The sequence below is a fragment of the Vitis vinifera genome, chromosome 8 (assembly GCF_030704535.1).
Source record: "Vitis vinifera cultivar Pinot Noir 40024 chromosome 8, ASM3070453v1".
NCBI classification, from domain to species: Eukaryota; Viridiplantae; Streptophyta; class Magnoliopsida; order Vitales; family Vitaceae; genus Vitis; species Vitis vinifera.
The window spans coordinates 1180483-1194761 of record NC_081812.1 but is presented as its reverse complement, the minus strand read 5'-3'; the positions used below and the strand labels follow the sequence as shown (position 1 = coordinate 1194761).

The window sequence follows — 14279 nt, the reverse complement described above, 5'->3', positions numbered from 1 at the left end:
AACCTTAACCCCTCCTGGGCCATCCCCCAAACACAGGGTCGAAACTCCCTCTGCCTCCTCCGTCGGCCCTCGAGCTTTTGACTGTCTTGATCTCTCCATAAGGGATAAGCTCTGGCTCTCACTTCCCAAGAAAATCTTCGCCTTCCAAGAGAGCTCTCTCTCTTGAAAACACCTTTCTGCCCTCGCGGCAATGCTCCCAAAGAGCTTCGCAACTTCTCAAGGAAGGATGATGGGGGCAAACTTCTCTCACACCTGCGGCCCAACTTCCTGTCTGGACTAAGATGAGGTTTCAACACATGGAGAGAGGAGCTAAGAATCCTTGGGAGAGAAACCTTCAACGAGTAACCTACGTTGCAGCTCACACTTCCGTCTCTAGGGCTATAGCTAAAAGGGCTTGCTTTTCAAAAGAAAAAGGCCCAAGGTGTAAACCGCGAGGTGAGTCTTCCTTGGAATGGGCCCTGCTTGCATTGGGCTCACCCTCAAAACACCCAAGTCCATCGTTTAAAAAAACTTTGGAGGAGCTTGGGCTTTTCTTCTGAGATGGGCCTGAGATACCTTCTGCACAGGCTTCCTTTTCCCTTAAGTCAACAACCCGCTTAATATTCCCATTTGAATTTGAAATGATGTGTGAAACAAGAGAAAGTGGGTGGCAGTTGTTCCCTAAATTCTCTCCTGCCCCACCACGTGTCCTCAATTTCTGTGAAGAACATTTTAGCATGTAAACTCCCACTGATAGCAACTCACTTCTACAGCGAGTTAACTCAATCCTCCTTTGCAACCCTTCTCCTTCCCCTCCGATAACTAATACTGCTATTGTAAAAGCCCAAGCACCATCAATCACTTCCAACAGCGCTAGCAACACCACATTTGGGTTCATCTCCACCTTCAATTTGACCTTAGACAAATCTACAAGCTTTAAGGTGTCTCGATCCAACATGGTGATGTAGAGGAAGTAGACAACATACAACCAGCAATAGGAAAAGAAACTAACATCATAAAACCAGTAGTAGTAGAAAATGCTACAAAACATGGTGATGTAGAGGGGATAGACAACATACAACCAGCAACCTCTATCACCTTCCCCCAGTTTTTCATAATGAACTGTAACTGGTTTTCATCCCATAGATGGAATGGAAGACCTCGTAATTCTATCCAACCCTTCTAAATTTTCCAAGAACCACTATATTTTCTCTTAGTGGCCATTTCCGCAAACACAAAACCGTTCCTCCTCTCAATACCAACCTTCCTCGCTCTTAAAACCACTCCACTCTTTCAATAAAGTCCACGAAGAAAACACCTTTGTAATTTGTAAAAGGATTAATGGAGATCATTCCCCTCGCCCCCATCATTCTCGCAAGAGCCTTACCAACAACACCCCAATCTTGAACCTTTTTCTTGGCACTCACAGATCACAGCCCTAGCCCACTTTCCAACTGGCAAGAGAGCTCCTTTCCTTAGACCCTCCTCTTCCACAACTTTAGCATAAGAATGGTTCCCGCTACACCATCCCATACCCACCTTGTTCATCGTCACCACTTATGCCTTCTCTGTTCCACTAGCAGAAAGAAAATAGAACTCCGACACTAAGGACAACGATTTCCTTAGGGTTTCCCATCCTCGGCCTTTGACACCTTCAAGCTATTGAAACAAACCTCCAACAAAAGTGTCCTCGATTTACCCCTAAACTTTCGAATGAAACCTCGATATCCTACCAACACCATAGCTTTCTTCAACTGTTCCATTATCCAAATGACTTCCTCCTCTTCAAAAGCCACCGAAAAAGCTTTTCCTTGAAACCCCTCTGTAACCGAGATCCAAGGACCCCCATGAATGCCTTCAAACTTGACCTCAAAAACCTTTTTCTCCACTTTGAAGAGTGTAGAACCCATGATTTTGTGGAAATTGCCACCCCTGCTTGAACATCCGGCAACCATAATAATAGACTTCCAATGTAGTTGGCATCAGCAGTAGTGTTCAAAATCTAAGACAAGTGTAGATTCTTATCATCGCCTATCAAGTAAAGTGGAGATTATTTTCTCTCTATTAATTTAGATGCAAGAAATACTTCTTTCCACAATTGTCAATATTCAACCTTCATTGAGACACTCTTCTGACACAAGCGTTGTAACCAGTAGAATGAATGTTACATATTCCCTGAAAGTTCACATCAACCGAAGTTGCCACCTAATTTGCAAATCATATCATATCTTCCATTTAAACCAGCTAGGGGAAGTAAGGGATGGAGTGTGTGTGCGGAAAGCATCTAGGAGAGGATGGGAGGACCTCTTGAGGGAACTGGATTGTTCACTTCTGGATTTCTTCAATAGGTGCAGGTAGGGGCTACAGGTTTTAGACTATTATATTCTCTTCTCTTTCATTTTTTTTCCACACTTTGTCATTTCTCTTGCGGCGTTTGAAAAGGTTATTGAGGCCTTGAGGTTCGCCTCAAGGCAAGGCTCTATGAATTAACCTTGAGGCTATAGCCTTAGTTGGGGTAATTGAGGCTTAAGCCTCACCCTGTCAAGGCTTACAACTTTGACGTTATAAGCCCAAGGCTATTGCGGCATAAGCCTCAAATATCCAAAGGGTTTTTTGGCCTTTGTGGGTTTTTGGTACATATTTTATAAGAGGCTTAACTCTTAAGCCTCAATATTCAATGAGTTTTAATAGGTTGCATCATATATGGTTTTGTTGGCTTTTGATATGGGTTACATGAGTTTTGTATTAGGTCTCAACTTGATTAAACCTTTTATAAAATAAGTAATTAATTGACTTCCAATTAACCTTCTAAATGGAAGGGAAAATAAGAGATTGAGAAGAAAGAGAAGGGTTGTTGACTGTGTTAGTGGTTGATCTCATATATAATCATTATTTTATTATTGATAGATAATAAAAAATACCATTGTCGTTGATAGACAAAGAAGAATGGGTATTTAACACTAATACAAAGGAGGATATAGCAATTGGATATGATTTTATTCCTTGGAGAATCCTACTAGTAATAGTGACAGTAATGTTGAAAATTATTTGATAAAAACATGAGGGAGAGCTAAATTTAGAAGAAAAAAAAATGAACTAAATTAGAAACTATTAACAATAACAAATAATTAATTTTTATCATTATAAGGTTTATGGATTTTGTATTATTCAATTTTCTTGTTTCAATTTCTATTCAAAGGAGCTATGTTAATCCTTATGAAGAGATAAGAGGTTTTATGTTGTATATTCTACTATGGTTCAATATGGATATATAGGTTTTTTTGGTTTTTTTGGAGTGAGCCTATTTGTTAACTGTTCTCAAAACAGTTTTCCAAGGTGTTCTTTGAGAATATATTGCAGTCGTTTTCATTTGTTTTTGAGGTCTGTTTTAAAAAATAATAGGAGAAATATGAAGAATAATTGAAAATAAAGCACTACATAATAAAATTTATTTTTAAAAAATATTCAAAAACGTAGAAATCAAGCTAAAAATATTCCAAGTTCTCAAATAGACTTTCGTTATAGAAAACATCACAAAACCATTCTCAAAAACTATTTTTCAAGAAGAGTTTTGGAAAACGTTCCCAAATAGACATGTGTTCTTCCATTTTTTTTTATCAATTTTTGTAAATTTAAGGAGGATGCATCATCCTTCTCATGTACTTGTTTTATCCAATTCTAATACATTTTGTTTCTGTGAAGAGAGAGAGAAAAAGGGAGAATCTCTAATTATTGTTATTGAAAAACTGTGAAGAATACACATTGGACTTGGGTATATATATACATGTTAGTGGAACCCACAATACAGTAAGGAAAGAAAAGGAAAAAGAAAAGTAAATAACCTAAATAAATATACATTATCTAACACTACCCCTCAAGCTGGAGCATATATGTTATATGCATCAAGCTTGTTACAAATGTATTTAATTCCAGGACCTCTGAGAGATTTAGTAAAAATATCTGCTAGTTGATCATTTGAATTGACAAAACTAGTCGTCACACATCCTGATGCGATCTTCTCTCTAATGAAGTGACAGTCAACTTCAATGTGTTTGGTCCTTTCATGGAAGACTGGATTGGATGCAATATGCAAAGCGGCTTGGTTGTCACAGATGAGCTTCATCTGTTCATCCTTTTCAAATCTCAACTCCCAAAGAAGATGTTTCAGCCATATGAGTTCACATGTTGCCAGAGTCATAGCTCGATACTCGGCTTCAGCACTAGATCTGGCCACTACATCTTGTTTCTTACTCTTCCAAGATATTAGGTTACCTCCAATAAAAACACAATACCCGGAAGTGGAACGTCTATCTGTGGGTGAGTCAGCCCAATCTGCATCTGTGTAACCAACAACTTGGGTATGACCTCTGTTCTCGTACAACACACCTTGGCCTGATGTGCTTTTAATATATCGAAGAATGCGGATTACAGCATCCCAATGGCTATCACATGGTAACTATAAGAATTGACTAACAACACTTACAGGAAAGAAATGTCTGGACGAGTAATGGTGAGGTAGTTCAGTTTACCTACAAGTCATCGATATCTCCCAGGATCTCCTAAAGGCTCCCCCTGTCCTGGTATAAGTTTGACATTTGGATCCATAGGAGTGTCTACCGGTTTACAGTCTAACATACCGGTTTCTTCCAAGATGTCTAAAGCATACTTCCTTTGGGAAAGAACCACACCGGAACTGAATTGAGCTATCTCAATCCCTAAGAAATACTTGAGTTTCCCCAAGTCTTTAGTCTGAAAGTAGGTGAAAAGGTGTTGCTTTAGGTTCTGAATACCATTCTGATCACTGCCTGTAATGACGATGTCGTCCACATAAACTACCAGATAAATACACTGCCCCGAAGAGTTATGATGATAGAAAACGGAATGGTCTGCTGTACTGCGGAACACGCCAAACTCCTGAACAACGGAACTAAAACGGCTAAACCATGCTCGAGGAGATTGTTTCAAGCCATATAGAGAACGACGTAACCTGCACACTAAACCAGACTCCCCCTGAACAACAAAACCAGGTGGTTGCTCCATATAAACTTCCTCAGCAAGATCCCCATGAAGGAAAGCATTTTTAATAACTAACTGATAAAGAAGCCAAGAACGCATAGCAGCCATGGAGAGCAATAGACGAACAGAAGCTATCTTGGCAACAGGAGAAAAAGTGTCACCATAATCAAAACCATAAACCTGAGTATAGCCTTTAGCAACTTAGTGGGCCTTAAGGCGATCAACCTGACCATCAGGGCCAACCTTAACTGTGTATACCCAACGACAACCAATTGTAGATTTACCAGAGGGTAAAACAACAAGATCCCAAGTGCCGGTGGAGTGTAAAGCAGCCATTTCATCTACCATTGCCTGTCGCCAGCCTGAATGGGAAAGAGCCTCAGGGGTGCTCTTGGGAAGAGAAACAGAAGATATAGCAGAAACAAATGCAGAATAGGGTGAAGATAATCAATGGTAACTCAAAAAATTGTAAATGGGATGAGGATTACGAGTAGATCGATTACCTTTCCGAAGAGCAATGGGTAAGTCAGCAGAAGGAGGTAGAGTTGGGGCAGGAGAAGCCGAAGGAATAGGAGGTGAGTCAGCAGGTACCTCGGCCAAAGAAGGAGGAACAGTGACACGATGACGGCGATGATAAACTTGAAGTGGGTGAGAAGGCACTGCATCAGGTGGGGAGATAATGGAAAGGGGTAAGACTTCAGAAACAGGAAGAGACTCAGAGGTGGAGAAGAACGGTGAGTCCTCAAAAAAAGTGACATCAGCGGAGAGAAAGTAGCGATGAGTCTCAGAGGAATAACAATGATAACCCTTTTGAAGTCTGGAATATCCCAAGAAGATGCATTTTGTGGCTCTGGCAGAAAGTTTGTCCTGTCCAGGAGTGAGAATATGAACAAAGCAAGTACAACCAAAAACACGAGGAGGAATGAAATAAAGTGGTTGGTCAGGGAAAAGAAGGGAATGAGGAATATGATCGTGTAATACAGATGAGGGCATACAATTAATCAAATAACATGTTGTAAGAACAGCGTCCCCCCAAAAACGAAAAGGAACATGACTATGTAGAAGGAGAGTACGAGTTGTCTCAACAAGATGTTGATTCTTACGTTCAGCGACCCCATTTTGTTGAGGAGTACGAGCACAAGAAAACTGATGAATGATCCTATGTTGGGACATAAATGAAGTAAATGGTACAGAAAAATATTCCCTGGCATTGTCACTGCGCAACACACGAACAGAAATATTGAACTGGGTTTAGATTTTAGCATAAAATTTCTGGAAAATAGAGAATAACTCAGCTCGATTTTTCATTAAAAATAACCAAGTACATCGAGACTAGTCATCAATGAAAGTGACAAAATACTGAAATCCTAAAGTAGACGCGGTCCGACAAGGACCCCAAATATCAGTGTGGACAAGTTCAAAAGGAGACTTTGCCCGATTATTCAAACGCTCTGGGAACGAGACACGAGTATGTTTCCCAAGCTGACAGGACTCACACGCAAGCGACGACAAAGATGAAAAACTAGGGACCATTTTCTGGAACTTGGATAGACTAGGGTGGCCCAGGCGACTGTGGATGAGGAGGGGGGCATCAGTGGAAATGCAAACTGCAGGTGAAGGCGAGGTGAGGTGATGAGGCCTTGAGACTTACATCCTATACCAATCGTCTTCCCCGTACTCCGGTCCTGCAAGGTCACAAATTTATCAGAGAAATTGATAGAACAGTTAAGAGTGCGAGTTATTTTGCTGATGGAAATAAGATTAAAAGGACACTCAGGGGCATAAAGGACAGAATGGAGAGGTAGGGAAGGGAGAGGATGAGCGAAACCAAAACCTTTAGCCATAGTTTGGGAACCATTAGCTAAAGTAACAGTAGGTAAGGCAGAGGTAGTAGTAATAGAAGAGAAAAGATCCTTATTACCAGATATGTGATCAGAAGCACCAGAATCTAGAATCCAAGGTCCAAGAGAAGATGTGTGGGTAAGACAAGCAGAAGCATTACCAGTCTAGGCAACAGAAGCCGACTTGGTGGCCTGATAACGGAGATAGTCGACATACTCACTGTCAGTGAGGAAAATACCCTGAGATGTGGAGGAACTGGGAGGCTGAGGCGACTGAGGATCAGATGACTGGGCCACGTGGGCAGTGCGGGGAGGCCGCCCATGTAACTGATAACACCAATCACGAGTGTGGCCAAGCTTATTGCAATAGGTGCAATGAGGACGTTGGCCTCTACCTCAGTTACCACTGCGTCCTCCTCGAGAGTTAGTTTGAGAAACTAACATAGAAGAATCTGAAGTGTTATCAGATGGCAAAGTCTGAGTGGAGGAGATACAGAGGCGGCGAGCAAACACATCATCCAAGGATGGAACGGAGGAACTGCCAAGAATCTGATCGCGGACGGTCTCGAGATCTGGATGAAGGCCAATAAGCGTAAGAACCATGAAGAACTTGTCAATCTGTATTCGTTGATCCCCAACATCAGTAGTAAGAGGCATCACGGTCAAGAATTCCTCCTTAAGAGAGGCAATCTGGTCAAAATAAGTAGATAAATCCATGTCTTGTTGTCTAACATTGACAATAGAAGAAGCCGCCTTATAAAGACGTTGGATATCATTCGTGTATAGCCCTTTCGCCTGATTCCAAAATTTAAAGCATGTTTTGTAGGCCCGAAGATGATGCAGAATCTTAGGATCAACTGATTGCCATAACACACTACATAATTGTGCATCTATCTTTCTCTATTGTACTCTGTCAACCTCAGGGATATCCGCCTCCTGCGTAACAAGGTGATCCTCATAACTTTGACCCATAAACCAAAGCTCCACAGAGGCAGACCAGGACAAATAATTTTCACTGCCAACCAATTTCTCCGAAGTAATCATAGGAGATCCAGATATGACAGAGGAAAAAGTGAAACTTTTAGTAGCCATATCTACTTATCTGGTGAATGAAATACGTTTGGATCGATGAGAGCCCTAATACGGCTTATCGCGGACTTCCTAAGACACGTGTAGGGCTCGGGGTGGAGAGGAAGTCATCGGAGGTCGCCGGAAAGGCTGTTTAGAGGGCCGGCAGAGACAAAAAACCCAAAAAAAATGCACTTTCAGGGCTTGAATGACACAAGCAAAGATGGAGGGTGGCTAGACGGCGTCAGGCGAGGCTAGAGGTGGAAGCGCGAGGCCGGAAAGTGACCCACGCGCCCTCACGCGCCGGCGCGTGAGATTCAGGCCGCCGAAGAAGAGACACGCGTGGCCGGCGCGTGGATGGGATTCTTCCTCCGGTGCTTTGAGAAAAGTTGAAGACCTCCTCCTTGCGCACCTGATGGTATGGTCTGTGTCGGAAAAGGATGTCGCCGGAAAAAGGTCGCTGGAAAAGTCGCCGGCGGTGAGGGTTTTCTGACGGCGGTGAGGGTTTTCTAACGGTGATACGGTTGATCGGAAAGCTTTAGGAGATGGGAAGGGTGACCGGAATGAAACATAGTCACTGAAAGATTTCCCAGAATGGATTCACGGATAAACCGGAAATAATTAGGGTTTTTTCTCCCTTGGCTCTGATACCATGTGAAGAGAGAGAGAAAAAGGGAGAATCTCTAATTATTGTTATTGAAAAACTGTGAAGAATACACATTGGACTTGGGTATATATATACATGCTAGTGGGACCCACAATACAGTAAGGAAAGAAAAGGAAAAGGAAAAGTAAATAACCTAAATAACTATACATTATCTAACAGTTTCTATATATATATATTTGATTTTCTTGTGACTTTATGAGTATTTTTCTTTTTTATATATATTTTTTTAATTATTTATTTGTTTGAGTTCAAGCTTACACCTTGTTTTGCCTTGAGGCTTACACCTTGCCTCATTTGGGCAAAAAGCTCCAAGTCCGTCTTTCGCCCTTTAAAACATTAACCGCTTGCATATCCCACATAGTTGTGTTGTACCCCTTTTTGTTATGTACTTTTCTAATATATTCTATTTCTAATCAAAAATACATTCTATTTCTAATCAAAAATACATTCTATTTGCTATCCAAAAAAAAAGGGGGGGAGGGGGCAAAGTACAATCAATTTGCAAAATCACATTAATTTGGCATCAACCATACAGATACTCTTCCACCATTTATAACTACCTAGAGCCACATCTTCCATAAAATCATCAGCTATCACATCTTCCCTCACCACCTTGACCCCCATTATCGATGGCCTTCCTCTCAAATTTCTAGCACCATCAACTTTTTTTATATTTTTGATAAATAAAGAGAAGAATATATTAAAAAGGGTTGCCAAAATAGCAGCCCGATGTATACAAAAAGTATACAGCTACCACCAACCACCACCACAGGAAACCAAAATTACAAGACAAAAGGAACAAAACCACCCCACCCTCACCAAGGGCCCGACCAATCTAGAAAGCTAAAAAGAGTTAGATGAACATCATCTAAACACCTCTTTACTTTCGACCAAAGACAAGAAACAAATAAACTTTTTAACCTTTAGATAGAGAGCTCTTCCCCCTCAAAGGCAATTTTATTTCTTGTCTTCATCCAAAACAAACATAATGGTCCCGCTTTCCACACCTTCTTGCGCTCCTTGGCCACAAACCACCCATGCCACCCTAAAAGAGTTTCTCTAACCAACAATGGAAGCACCCAAGACACCCTAAAAAGGGCAAACAGCAACTCCCACAAGACTCTTGTTGACCATCAACTTGCTAAGGCATTTATTAGACTTTGTTGCACATGATCAAACCACCTAAACAAGTTTCCCCCGGCTTTTCCTCAAAATTGTGCAACTCCGACTTCTCATGAATGCATTCATTCTTAGTATTACTTTCCTTGTATTAGCCCTCATCCCCTTCCATATCCTCATTTAAGTGAATCTACTTTTTAATAGTTATATATATATATATATATAAAGGAAAAAAGTCCAAGTTACTCTATGTTGTTCACATTGTTGTATAGCCATGTCCTCTTGAATGTCTTTCTTTCCCTAATTAGATGCATGTTTCTTTTAATATATCATATCCATCTACCGAGTCTTTGCTTAAACTTTTTTCTCTATCCAAAAAAAAAGGGTCTTTGCTTAAACTCTTACGCTACAAGAAGTGTAAATAGTGACTTACAAGATGAAGCTTGTAATTTTCTTGTAATTAAAATTGGAAAAGGAATTTTTAAAAGTCTTACTCATCCCCTTCCAACAAATTGCTAAGAACCCAAGATAAAATTTTCACCACAACTAGAACACTCCAAAAGCGCTCACAACACCTAAAATAAAACACAATTAAGAAAACTTCAATACCAACACCCTAAACATTTCTTTAGCACCCAATTTGATCTTTGTTCCTTGAAAGCACTCAATCACCATTCTACCTTCAACTAGGATTATTTCACCCTCTTACCTTGATCGTCCAAAAAGTTCACAAACTCAAGACCCCTCTCAATCCCCACACACACAACTCACCTTCTCCCCACCTCTGCGACAACCACCAAGCCTCCAAAGCCCCCTTTCCCTCTCCTCTTATCAATTTTTTTTGTAGGCCAAGGAAAAAGTACGCTGTGGCATATATACTCCCATTAATTCTAGATATTTTTACCATTTACAAGGAAAACCGCCTTTCTTTTTGTTTAAAATATTTTTCCATTGGAATAATTTCAGTATACATATTCTAACTTTAACATAACTAAGCTAGATATCATTCTCTTCCATGATGTAAGCAATCACACAAGTTCATCTTACTATACAAGCACATGGTTTGAAATCTGAGACAATGGCAACATGGAACAACAAATGGTAACTCATACTAAATATAACCCATTGAAGTCAGAAAAAAGAACTCAAAGTAAGGATAGATGTACAAGTAATCTCCAGTGGCTAGGGATTGGAGTGAGGAAGTGATAGATTCCAGGTTTAAGTCCCAGGAATAGGAAAAAAAAATAGTCATCTATCAACCAAAATATAAATAAATATACAAGTGATACAATTTATCATGATTAGAAAATGTAGTGTGTGCATATATGCATATAATTTTAAGGAATCATAGATGCCATAAATTAGGGTTTTAACAAAAAATAAGCGTTCATTTTTTTAATACCCAGAAACAGAGACAGATGAAGATCAGTCCAGGACATACAAGAGTTTGCTTCCTGCAAAAGCCTCTGGATGAGAATTAGTTGTTCCTGGAAACCTGTACCAGAGAGCAATCAAGACAACAAAAACAAGAAACTTTAAAATAAATATTAGAAGCTTTCATTTTTTTTTTTTTATCAGAATAAGAAGTCTTCATTTTCTCTCCAACCAAACCAACCCACCCCCTGAATTAGCATCAAACCAACAGAAAACAAGAAACTAAAATTCTAAAACAACTAAAACCTGTATTCTCTTCTTTTTCCTCCATTTTCTCACCAAATGTTCAAATCAACACAATTCAAGCAAAACATAATACAAACTTTCATGTTTCTTCCCTTTTTTCCACGCTCTCCACAACAAATAGAAACCACCCCTTTGTTCTAAAGCAACAGAAAACATAAACCCAAGAAAAACACCATAAAATGCTCCATCTTTTCCCCAACCAAACCCCTTATTCCAAAACAACAAAAAAAAATTAGAATTTAAAAAAAAAAATTGCTTTTTCATTTTTCCTCCATGTTCTTCCCAACAGAATCAGAGAGTAAAACAGAATTAAAAAATTTCATTATTTCCTCTTCTGGGCTTGCTCAGCAACAAACAAAACTCACACCCATTTCAGCAACCAAAATGGTATAAAACATTAAATTAAAAGCCTAAAAGAAATTATGGAATCAGATATTTCAATCAAAATAACACAAGCAAAATGCCCTCAGAAATCTTCATTTTTTTCTCACTTCCCTCCACTTTCGTGCCAACCAAATTAGACATCCTATCCTAAGAATCAAAGCAAAACACAATAAGAAATCATGTTTTCCCCCTTTCCTCCCATTCCTCGATAACCAAGCAAACCAATCCCCCCAGACCAAAAGAAGACCATCTACTCCGAAACAACATGTAACACGGTATTAAATTTTTTTAATAAAAACAAAAATTCAATTTCTTTGATATTTTCCTCTACTCAGTGACCCATCAAATTAGATTTTCTAAGCCAAGAAAAACACGATAAAAATCTACACTCTCTCCCCTTACTTGGCTTTCTCCGCAACCAAACGAATATAAAATAGAAAAATAATTGACTCTTTCGCGCAACTAAATCAGATATTCCAACACAAAACATGAAATCAAATTTTTCTTCCTCTTTTAAAACATTCACCGACATGTTTTTCTTCTTCCAATTTTCACACTAACCAAATGAGAGATTCCAATTCAAAACAAGAAATTAAAATATTTTATATATTAAAAAAAAAAAACTTTATTTTCTTTACTTATTCCCCCACTCCTCGGCCAACAAAATCAGATATTCCCAAAAAAAAACACGCAATAAAAAACCCTCATTTAGTCTCCGTCTCCTCCACTCTCTCCGCAACGAAACAAGACGAATTATTTTCAAACAAAATCTTTAACTTCCCCTACTTTTTCCTCCACTTAACGGCCACGGAAATCCGATATTCCAATCAAAACAACCCAAACAAACCCACAACACAAATTTAAAATTCAAAAAAAAATTCCCGTTTTTCCTCCCCTTTTATGCCGCCAAAAAAGAAAAATAGGAAATACCCACCAAAAACACCACTCATTCCGGAACAATTACAAAACAAAACCCTAACATCGAACCAGACCAGAGAAAAATCAAAAGAAAGAGCAAATCTAAAGTAGATAGAGAGAAGAAGTGAGCGAAAGAGTGATACCTGAGGAGAGAGAAACTAGGGTTTTTTTTTGTTTTTTTTTTCCTTCTTTTGAGATGAGGTTGCAGATCAGCGTGGCCGGAGCTTGCTAAGAGCTGTTCTGAGTCTCAGAGAGAGATTTTGGAAATAATTATTATCACCCAAAAACTTTTCCCATATGTCATATTTCTCCCTCTTTTTTCTTTCTTTTTTTTTATTTTTTTATTTTTTATTTTTTTAATTGTTATTGTATATATTTTTATTTTATTTTATTTTATGTTATAAAAATATAGTGTTGTTTTTATTTAATAATTGTGGAATTTTTATTTAAATCTGTGGGTTTAAAGAGATAGTTTTTTTATTTAAAATTTTTCATTTAATGGAAAATAATTTGATTTATTTAAAAAATAAATAAATAATTTTGGTTTAATGTGAAAGTAGGTTTATTATAAAGTAAAAAAAAAAATTATACATAGAAAATTGGGATTTATTTGTTATCTTCATAAAAAACATTTTTATAATTTAAAAAATATATTTGATATATTTTTAATTAAATCCGGTGTTTTAAAAATTTGTTAAAAACTCTATACAAATCTTTAGAATTATTTACAACTGTTTTTTAAAACAATTTTTCAATAAACATGTTGGTTTTCTTTCTTTTGATCCTTACCCTGCAAAAACTCCCGAGTAAGGAAGTTAGGAAAGGAATTCAACTCTCCTTTGATAAATTCAATTTAAGAATTTGTTAAAAACTCTATACAAATCTTTGGAGTTATTTACAATTGTTTTTTAAAACAATTTTTCAATAAACATGTTGGTTTTCTTTATTTTTGTATACTTAATATTAATATAAATAAAACGTTTAAAAAACAAACTACCTAATATTTAACATTATTAAACATTGTTTAATTTTAAGTTCCATTTAGAATTAAGTAAAAAAACACTATCCAAATATTTGACTTTCTTAAGTCAAAAAAATAAAAATAAAAAAGTAGTAATAAGTTAACAAAAGATAAAAATAAAAATTATTTGAAATTCGAAAATAAGTTGATTTAAAAAAAAAAAAAAAACAAGACCTTGGTAAAAGAAAAATAAATTAATTTTTTATTTTTAAGATAAAGTTCAAGATTCAAATAAACATAATTTTTTAAATCTTTATATAATTTAATATAAACCAATAATTATATTTATACCCAAAGTTTGTATTGATGTGAAATCTTTATAAGATTTAAAATTTTATTATTTGACAACACATTTAGAGGAAAATAAGATATTCTACCTTCATATAAAATATTTTAACACAAAGATGAAAATGTAAATATAATTTAAAATCATTTTCAATCTAGAAGAGGTTTGTTGATTTAAATGTTGAAGATAATGATTTGTATAATTTAATTGTTGTTGAACTTGTCTAATATCTTTGTAAATTATGGGACTTTGTTCATCTTTGGTTCTTGGAATTTTGAAGGGTGAGGCAAAAATTGAATT

The 14279-nt window shown here is 37.5% G+C and overlaps 1 protein-coding gene across 2 annotated transcripts in view; it reads right to left on the bottom strand.

The window, feature by feature from the left end:
• LOC100250127 (uncharacterized) overlaps positions 1-12970 on the bottom strand; it is a 67368-nt gene extending 54398 nt beyond the window's left edge. Inside the window, exons 1-2 of one of the 2 annotated variants that reach the window (XM_010654846.3) lie at positions 12816-12970; positions 11093-11185 (exon numbers count right to left, since the gene is read on the bottom strand). The gene's annotated coding sequence lies outside the window, so the exon portion shown is untranslated. The remainder of the gene's footprint in view (positions 1-11092; positions 11186-12815) is intronic. The other variant, XM_002266970.5, reaches the window with a different exon arrangement.
• Between the last annotated feature and the right edge of the window lie 1309 nt (positions 12971-14279).